This window comes from Corylus avellana, chromosome ca5 (assembly GCF_901000735.1).
Source record: "Corylus avellana chromosome ca5, CavTom2PMs-1.0".
Lineage (NCBI taxonomy): Eukaryota > Viridiplantae > Streptophyta > Magnoliopsida > Fagales > Betulaceae > Corylus > Corylus avellana.
This window is the reverse complement of record NC_081545.1, coordinates 8,561,269-8,572,236: the sequence shown is the minus strand read 5'-3', so window position 1 is coordinate 8,572,236 and position 10,968 is coordinate 8,561,269.

The following is a 10,968-nucleotide window of genomic DNA, read 5'->3' as shown; positions in this document are numbered from 1 at the left end:
TGGAAACTGCTGACACATGTTGTCTTTCCATATTTCCCCAGGTTTTCAATAGCTTGCTCTACAAACAATAAGCACATATACCATAAACATCATCCTTAGATGAATCTAAATACTCTATAATTATCAATTTGAATGTAAGAAAATCGAATTGTGTATGGTTTACTGCTTACTTGGGAGTAGATCAGCTTCATGTCAAGCTTTTCCTTCTCAAACTGTAATTTCTTATGTACCATAGAATGCCGCAACTTTGTGAGACCATCCCAAGCATATACCAAATTTCTTTGTCAAAAAAAAAATCTCAGTTAAGATTGATACCACCTTGACAACCATATGAAAACAAGACATCAATCTTGCCTCATTCTAAGTTAGTAAACGAAAGAAACCTTAATCTCATCTCATATTATTTGACTAGTTGATTATGTTGAGAGGGCATACACCACCATATTTCTACATTTCGGCTTGGATTTATGTTCTCCTAGTGATAAGATTTTAATTCTTCTTGTTCATATGGAAATGTCGGGACACATGACAATACAATCTCTCAATCCTCTTTGCTCCTTGGTGGTGCTTCTCACATAACAAGTACTTTTTTTTTTTTTTTTTTCTTACATGAGTCAATCAAACGGGACGCGTTCAGAGACATCGGCGAAAAGATGAAACTTTGGAGACATAAGTTAAAAAAGAAACTCGACATTTGGCGCAAGGATACTCCTGTGACCGTGAGGTCAAGATTGGGAGAAAGCCTTGGACAGTACAACCCCATAGACGTAGAAAAATTGTTGGAGAAATGGTGTGATGACGCTAATCAAGTAGGTCACGAATTTAATTTTATTTGTGTAGTTTTATTAATTGTAATTGCTTGATGGCTTACATATTAATAACGTAAGTTGTGTATGTAGGACTATGCTGAGCATATGAGAGGCATACGAGGATTGAATAAAACACCACTCCGCATCGGCTCAAAGAGCTTCGCAAGGGTGTAACATGAGGATGCATGTTTGTCATTTACCCCATATGTCATCAAGATTTTAATATATATACCAACATATGTTTATGTTGTGGGTTTTTGCATGTACTTACTTCGGGTAGGGCTCCTACGCGAGCACAGGCTTACATAGATGGCTGCGCAATTACTTCGGGTAGGGCTCCTACCCACAAAAAGAAAGATGGTAGCTTCCCAAGTTAAGAGGTCAAGGAGAGAGTTGTATGCTACTTGCAACTTATCTCTGGATTAATATTTATGTATTAACTTATTTAGGATTACTGCTTAGATAACGATGATCGTGTGTGATGTAACATACAAGAAATGATGGAGGAGATAATAGCAACTGACTCTGCAGCATTGATAGATGGGTCACAGGGGATGATACGGTGGGCACCTGACGATGCGTACGCCAATGTGCACAACAATAAGCTTAAATATGCAGGTCGGGTTCGAGGGGTTGGTAAAAATTTTCTACTTGCCTGTGACAGTATCCATTTTTATTATACACGATCCCAAGCATAATCACAGAACCCTGGAAGCTCGATGGTCTCGCAAATGATTGAAAGAGCAATTGAAGTTGAAAGGGAGCAACACAAGGCACAGTTGGCTGCACAGAAGGAGCAGATGGATACGATGTTGGCCTACCAAAGAGAGCAGATTACTGTGGTGGTTATTGCACAAGTTACTGCACAGATGGTTGCGCAATTGGCAGTGTATGATGCCCGGTTTCGTGTGCTTGAGGGCTCGAGACATGTCAGCTTCGAGTCGGAGGTGACTAATGTTAGGGCTTCGCACGTCTCAAAGCCCCCAGCCCTTGTTGTTGTGAGGTCCTAAGTAGATAGCTGATCAAGTAACACTATATTATTTTTGTTTCTCTATTAGTAACACAATCATCTTCTGATATGACTATCATTTTAACAGTTAGTAATTCTTTGATAATCACACTTTGTGCCCATCTTTCTGCCAATATGCATGTGTGTAACACATTTTGCAACGTAATATGTGTAGAGGACGTAAAAGTAGAAGCTGAGGACGACGATCACAATGAAAGCCAACAACGGACCCCGATTGCACAAAAGTATCGTTTATCAAGACATTTTTCCCGTGGTTCGGCATCCCCATACGTATATGTACACCACTTAAATTTGTGTTTGGGTTTTTGTATGGATTATCATTGGAACTTGGTTGTTCTTGGTTGGTTTGGTGGTGGCTGCTGGTTGGAGCTTTGTATATTTAATCTTACCATATTTGTTGAACCTGGTTGGGTTGGCTGCCTTATTTTGTTTTAATTCAATCCATTGAATTAACATATATATATATATATATATATATGTGTGTGTGTGTGTGTGTGTGTGTGTGTGTGTGTGTGTGTGTAAATATGTTGAAATTGTTGTTTATGCACCGTTTATAGATTTGTTAAACCTGAATATTGTTGAAGAAGTTGTTTATGTTGAAGTTGTTGTTTAAACCTTTATATACTTTGACGTTGCTCAACGCTTAGGACTTTATAAGATTCTATCATGTTTGCTGATTGATTGTTTGTTTTATTATTTGCAATTAGTGTGGAAAAGTTGGGCAGTCATGATGGTGTTGACTCGGATTTGGTTGGGGTGTTTTTTTGAGTCATGTATTCACGAACAAATTAAATTGTATATTTTCTATGTTGTGTTGATGTATAGTTGGATCTATTTGTTTATTAACAATGTTGATGTATAGAGACAGTTTTACTTGTTTGAAGACAAATGTTTTTTTTGTCTTAGTTTATTTGTGATAGTTGATGGATAATTTGATAGTTTTCTTGATGAATAGTTAATGTCGTTGTAGTGTAACTCGTATATTAGGTGCTGCGACTCCTAAATTCAGGTATAATGCCTCGAGGAATTCGAAAAATAAATATGGGTAATGAAAAAAAAAAAAAAAAAATTATGCCGGACTTTGTGACGTGTCAAATCTGACATGTCACTATGGGGTGACTTGTGTAACGAACTGATATCATATAGCGGAAAAACTGTAATTATCAATACAAAATAATACTGTTAAAAATACTTTTCTTTATACAAAAATACCCAAAGCTATGTCGTACAAGGTATTTATACAAATCTATCCGACAGTCTAAACTCTAGACAAAACTTAACCAACTTGGAATCTCTGTACATCTCAATATGAATCTCTAATCACAACTGCATAATTACCTTGATTTTCCATTCCTGCAAGCACTACAAAAACTGTGAAGTAGTGAGTCAATTGATTTCCGATAATATAAATAATTGTTGAATCATATATAGCAAAATGTTAGACAAGTTATAAAACCACAAAAATCCGTATTATTGGATATCAATATCATACTCAGTAAGTAAGAATACTTACAGTGGATTACATGAATGGATCATCAAAGGTAATTACTTGAAACCCGTTCTGCTGCAGTTGGTCCATACCCATAACAATCCCTTCACTGACTTTCTCTCTCTCTCTCTCTTAAACACTCTTAGAAAGAAGAAAGACCGAGTAAAAAGCGGAAGAAGGAAGAATATATGCAAGAGATGGGAGAGGAGATGAGTGGTGAAAATTCTGAAGGAGAAGAGCTCTATTTATAGGAGAAAATCAAATACTATTCCACCAACCCTATACTATTCCACCAACCCTACACTATTCCACCAACCCTTTACTATTTCACCAACCCTATACTATTCCACCAACCCTACACTATTCCACCAACCCTATACTATTCTACCAACCCTATACTATTTTACCAACCCTATACTATTCTACCTTCTTATTCTACCATCCTTATACCTACCATTTACTATCCTATTATATCACCAATTATTACAATCATACTCCAAATTATACCAATCAATCATCAATTATCATATCTCTTAAATCTCCCAATAAAATAATAAATATAAAATCATCATCATGATATAATAACCTCAAATCAATATTCATTCCAATAATATTCATAAGATCTAATAAGTTCCTCAAGAATAAATATTATTACCTAATATCATCAATAAATATCTCAACCTCAAAGTAAATGTCATTACCTAATATTAATAGCATCAAATTAATATCTCTAAAATAAGACTTTAAAAATCTGGGGTGCTACAATCTTCCCTCCTTATTAGAATTTCGTCCTCGAAATTAAAGCCCATAAATTACCACCTATCTTCAAATTGAGCAACCCAAATTAAAACAAATCATACTTGAACCATAACTTACTCAAGTTACTATAAAAATTTTTAAATTAATCTGTTCATTAATAAATATCATAACATATTCCATACCCAGGCGATGTGAGATTCTACAAGCACTCTTCTTGGGCACCAGTGTCACCGTTGGCAATCCTCAGGGAATTTCTTCATTCTCTGCCCTTAACTTTTGGCCCTTATACATTTCATTGTGTCTTAACTGACACCATTATAATATAACCCACTTTTGGCATCACCAACGTGTGTCCACTAGCGACCCTCATAGGCTTGTGCAAACTCCCACCATCTCAGGCTGGGTAATGTTTTGATACCATTTGTAACATCCCAATATTTCTAGCCCAGTTTCACCTAGTAACTAGGCAATGTGAGACTTAGCACCCATGACTATTTCTATAAACTACCCACTCAATGTGGGCTTCTTCTCATCTTCCCAATATGGGCCTCTTAAACTCCTGACGTCCTCGTCAGATCCACGTCATGCAGTGCTTCAATACCACATGACCTGGCGTTACTAGGTGGCTCTGATACCATTATTGTAACGACCCGATCTCATATAGCGGAAAAACTGTAATTATCAATACAAAATAATACTGTTAAAATACTTTTCTTTATACAAAAAATACCCAAAGCTATGTCGTACAAGGCATTTATACAAATCTATCCGACAGTCTAAACTCTAGACAAAACTTAACCAACTTGGAATCTCTGTACATCTCAATATGAATCTCTAATCACAACTGCATCATTACCTTGATTTTCCATTCCTGCAAGCACTACAAAAAACTGTGAAGTAGTGAGTCAATTGATTTCCGATAATATAAATCATTGTTGAATCATATATAGTAAAATGCTAAACAAGTTATAAAACCACAAAAATCCGTATTATTGGATATCAATATCATACTCAGTAAGTAAGAATACTTACAGTGGATTACATGAATGGATCATCAAAGGTAATTACTTGAAACCCGTTTTGCTGCAGTTGGTCCATACCCATAACAATCCCTTCACTGACTTTCTCTCTCTCTCTCTCTTAAACACTCTTAGAAAGAAGAAAGACCGAGTAAAAAGCGGAAGAAGGAAGAATATATGCAAGAGATGGGAGAGGAGATGAGTTGTGAAAATTCTGAAGGAGAAGAGCTCTATTTATAGGAGAAAATCAAATACTATTTCACCAACCCTATACTATTCCACCAACCCTACACTATTCCACCAACCCTACACTATTCCACCAACCCTATACTATTTCACCAACCCTATACTATTCCACCAACCCTATACTATTTCTACCTTCCATTTACTATCCTATTATTTCACCAATTATTACAATCATACTCCAAATTATACCAATCAATCATCAATTATCATATCTCTTAAATCTCTCAATAAAATAATCAATATAAAATCATCATCATGATATAATAACCTCAAATCAATATTCATTCCAATAATATTCATAAGATCTAATAAGTTCCTCAAGAATAAATATTATTACCTAATATCATCAATAAATATCTCAACCTCAAAGTAAATGCCATTACCTAATATGAATATTAATAGCATCAAATTAATATCTCTAAAATAAGACTTTAAAAAATCTGGGGTGCTACAACTTGGCATAGTGTTGACATGTCACCAAAGGGGAAACGTGTCAACTTTAACTCATTACCCTTTTGGTAACATGTCTAATGATTAGACACGTTACCACGTTGGTGACGTGTCTAATATGACACGTCACCCCATGGTGACTTGTCAGGTACCACGTCACTAAAGATTACACATCATGACATCAATAAACTTTTTTAACGTGTCAAAAAAGTTTGAGATATGTTAGAATCTAATAAAAACTCCATATTTTACCCATAAAAATTCATGTGGCAAGATGCCACATCATTTTCTTTTTGTTTTGTCTTTTTCCCTCCACCAAAAAAAAAAAAAAAATGGCATCTTACCATGTAGACTTTTACGGGCAAAATGTGGAGTTTTTATTAGATTATAGCATTTCTCTAAAAGTTTTAGTACCATGCCAAATTGACACGTCACCTTATGGTGACGTGGCAAAATAACACGTTACTAACATTTGGTAACATGGCAATTACTGACACGTCACCAAAAGGTGACGTGTCAGAAATTGACACGTTGCTAAATTCCCATTAGTGACTTATAAATTGCTAACTCGCCATACAAGTTGCTAATGACACGTCATTAACGGGCCGTTAACAAAAACTATAATTTTTGTAGTGTGGAGAGAATCCTAAATATTCTAGGTAATGGGTGGTTCAACTGTCATCACATTACATCAACAAGTCTACATCATTGTTTTTTTTTTTTTTGGGTTATTGTAGAACCTTGAAATTATAAGGTAGAACCTTGAAAGCTATTATAGAATTTCTTTTGGGTTTTTAAAGTGTTTGTAATGAATAATCACATCTAATTACATCAACAAGTCTACATCAACCTCTCAATCAATCTCTCAATTTCTATCATATATTTTGAATTTATACAACCTATAATTTTGTCCACAAGTCCTAAACTCTGAACATATACCCGGACCTCTTGATGTTAGTGTTGTTGTTGTTGCTACAATTTCAGTTGAACAATGCTACACTTCAGACTTCTCTCTTGAAGCTGCTCATAAATAGTCAGAAGGAAAAGTTAGAAAAATAGTTAATTTCCTCCAAAATACTTGTAAAGAACGTGGTTACATGAAATTCTTAACTATTTAGTATTTATATTTTACCTCAAGGGTAGATATGGTTCTGCAAAGTTCAAGACACTCCTCCAAAAGCAACTTTTCTTGTGCAACAACCTCTGCTAATTCTGACAGCAATGTAACATTGTTCTTAGCCTGTTGAAGAAACAACCTCAAAGGTAATTCCATGTATATAACATAACCACAAGCATAATATAGCTTTAACAATTGTTGCCTACCGTGGGTCCAAAACTAGTGAAAGTAGACTTGATTGAAGTTGTGAGATCCAATGCATGTACAAGTTTGATGGTAGCTAATTGTATGTCCACCTAAAACAATCAGTAATTCATGATCAGCAATAGGATTGATTTTTTTGTTTTTGTTTTTAAACAGCCTACCTTTGCACCATTAGTTAGGGGAACTCTGCAAACAACAGCATGCAAACACTCGTCAGTGTTGGAAACTGCGGACACATGTTGTCTTTCCATATTTCCCCAGGTTTCCAATAGCTTGCTCTACAAACAATGAGCACATATACCATAAACAACATCCTTAGATGAATCTAAATACTCTGTCATTATCAATCTAAATGTAAGAAAATCGAATTGTGTATGGTTTACTGCTTACTTGGGAGTAGAGTATATAATTCAGCTTCATGTCAAGCTTTTCCTTTTCAAACTGTAATTTCTTATGTACCATAGAATGCCGCAACTTCGTGAGACCATCCCAAGCATATATCAATTTTTTCTGCCCAAAAAACAATCTTAGTTAAGATTGATGCCACTATGAAAACAAGACATCAATGCGGCCTCATTCTAAGTAAGCAAAGGAAAGAAAACCTTAATCTCATCTCATAGAATTTGACTAGTTGATTATGTTGAGAGGACATGCACCACCATATTTCTACATTTCAGCTTGGATTTATGTCTTCATAGTGATAAGATTTTAATTCTTGTTGTTCGTATAGAAATGACACGGCATATGACAATACAATAGATCTCTCAATCCTCTTTGCTACTTGATGGTGCTTCTCCCATAACAAATACTTCTTAGTGAGAGCAATATAGCAAATAAAATAAATGCCAGTACCTTGCAATGAACTGCATAGCATCTGCAGCCATACAAAAGCAGAGCGCCTATCATCTCTTCCTTTCCTTTTTTTAACTTTCGGTTTTTGCCATTAGCTTAATAAGCCCTTTCTTTTGCTATGATCAACATTTCTCAATCAGCATATCCAACTTTCACCAAATTTTGATTTTGATTTTTATTGCTCAAATGAGATGAATTAAACTTCAACCATAGTTCATTTTCTCTTAATTTCTTAAGCTAGAACAAGTACTATGGGCTATGATGAAGTTTACTAAGGGAAAAGACTAGATCATCCTTCCTAGTTTTTTAAACATAACAAATCAACAGGAAATGATAACTCTCTGTTTACAACATTACAAGACATATATGACGTGTGAAACCTTTTCGCAAGAGATATACTTCTTTGCATTCTTAAGTATATTTTCCCTGAGTTGACATCCATGCTAACTAAGCGAAAATACCAACCCAACAAAAATATACACGAGATCGACACCATGCCCACTCAGCAAAAATGCTCACAAGATGTCCTGGGAGCATGTCAACTCAGTGAAAATGTACTCGAGATGAACGCAAGAAAGGAAAGAAGCGTTTCTCTTTTATCAAACATGCAAATCAGTAAAACAAGAACCACGCATACCTTTGCCTGATTAGTTATGCTCCCATTCACAGCCACAGCTCTAGCATTGGCATATCGCCACTGCATCAACCGATTATGAAGGAGCCGAAGTTGATGAATGCTCTCTAAAATTACCAGGCTGCAGAGCCGGCAAGGAGCTGAAGGAGGAAGAAGAAGAAGAAGAAGACTTCTTACCCTTGAGAAGGTCCCACCCCATGTTAAGCAATTTCTCTACGCCCTTTGCTCTCGACGGACTGTTCGGAGGCTTCAAACTCGAAAACGACATTGATTTTCCTTTATTTTCCACCGAGATAGGCGCTGACCCCGACCGCCCCGGCGACAATGCCCACTGTGACTTAGCACTCGAAAGAGAATTCACCCTCTTGATCGTGTTTTTTATCGTAAACTTCTGTGAGCTTGGAAAATTATCAAACGACACCGGAACATACGAATCCGAAACCCGCCTTGCCGATATATCGGTCATATACTTCGAAGGAACTTCTATGCCCAATTTCTGTGAACTCGCCGAGCTTTTGCCCGTAGTGGGAGAACCCATCTTGCCGGACTCTGAGTCCAAGTCAAAAGTATCGGTAAAATAATCCGATTCCGATTCATAATTTTTCCGGTAGAAATCACTTTCATCTACCGACAATCTTCCAGGAAGAATACCCGAAATTTTAGACGAAGAAGAAGATTTTCCCGGAAGCGTTAATTTCTCGGTGTATCTGATAGACCCTCCAATCTTCGGTCTGTTGTTTTCTTTGGCGCTCTCCTTGTGATTCTCAAACCTACCGAACTCGCTGGAACTTCTCTGTCTATTGAGAAAACCCCCATTGTAGTTCCCGGATAATGATTTCTTATCCTTTTTCCGATCTTTTAGCCTCTCGTTTCCGAGATGATCACCTAGAGTACCGGAATTCTTGGAGGAGGAAGAAGAAGTCGTAGTAGCCGATGAAGGCCAAAGTCCTCGCATAAGTGCTGGGTCATCCAGGCTCTTATGTTGTTGCTTCCGCGCATTGGAGGAAACAGAGGTGGTGGTGGCGGTGGCGGGTTTGTGCCCAATCGGTGAGAGCGATTGACTGTTCGGAGATGGGATTCCGCTTTCATGCGAAGAGGTTGAGTTTGGAGAGAGATACCGCGAGCTCACCTCTCGGGATCTCGCTCTTCTGGGTTTCGGAGACTGATCGGAAACCGCCGGTTCATTGCCAGTACTCTTCATGGTTCTTACCGGACTTTTCTACTCCGGCGAGAAAGGAAGCAAGAATACAGAATACTTATAGAGAGAGAGAGAGAGAGAGGGAGAGAGAAAGAGTTTGTTACGACGTATAAGGAAAAGGGAGGATTTTGTGTGGTTTTTTGAAAAAGAGATAACATGAAAAACAAAACACAAGAAGGTGGCGGCAAATAAGGTTTTAGCGCTGGCCGGCACGCGAGGGGTTTTATGATTTTATCATGGTCTTCCTTTGCGAAAGTACGGAACTGTCCTCGTCAGCCGGTTTCAGTAATTTACAGTTTGGAGACATTGGGCAGTCAGAGAGAGCAATGGAAGTAGATTAATTGTGCCTTTTCTTATGTTGCCGGCTGAAGCAAAGAGCAAATTGACTTCACCCCCTTTAGTTTTTTAGGGTTAAATATGTACTAGAAACTATTTATTATTTCGCTTCATAAATGGAAGATACTTAGATACATTAAACTACTATTTCGTTTGTAATTAAACTGTTTTGCTTAATTGCAATAAAATTGTAGTTTGATGTATCCTTCCCCCATCAAAGCCAAGCAGTATCATATCGGGGATGTTTCCCAATAGAGCAACCAGATCTGTGCTAGTTTGGCCAAATGCGATAGCATCCTACACTTGGGTTAGTGATAGTCCACGGCTATTGATGCCAGTTTTGTGGTGGGTTGGATCTTGGTCGGTGTGGTAGTTATGTTCATGGGTGGCGTGTATACTGGGCGGTGGCTTTCAACAAAATTTGGCCGCGGCATTAGGCTGAGGAGGTGGTTGGGCTTTTCGTTGATTGGATTTTTTTTTTTCATAAGATTTAGTGCTTTCATGGTTATTGTATTTTGTGTTTTTAAATGATGTGTCAACCTCCCATTAGAGGCTGTAAAACCTCATGATACTCATCTATGGCTCTCATATATGTAAGCAAAAGCCTTCTAGATAATGATTTAAAAAATTAAAAAAATAATAATAAAAAAAAAAGAAAAAAAAAAGAAGAAAAGAAAGATATGCTATAGTGCAATAAAATAACTATTTTTGGCCCATAAAAGTCTTAAGTGATAAGAGGTCATAGGCTTATTAGTGGGTAGGGCCACAACAATTATAGATGGGGCCTATGATCTCTTGCCACCTAACACTTTATGAGCAAAAAAT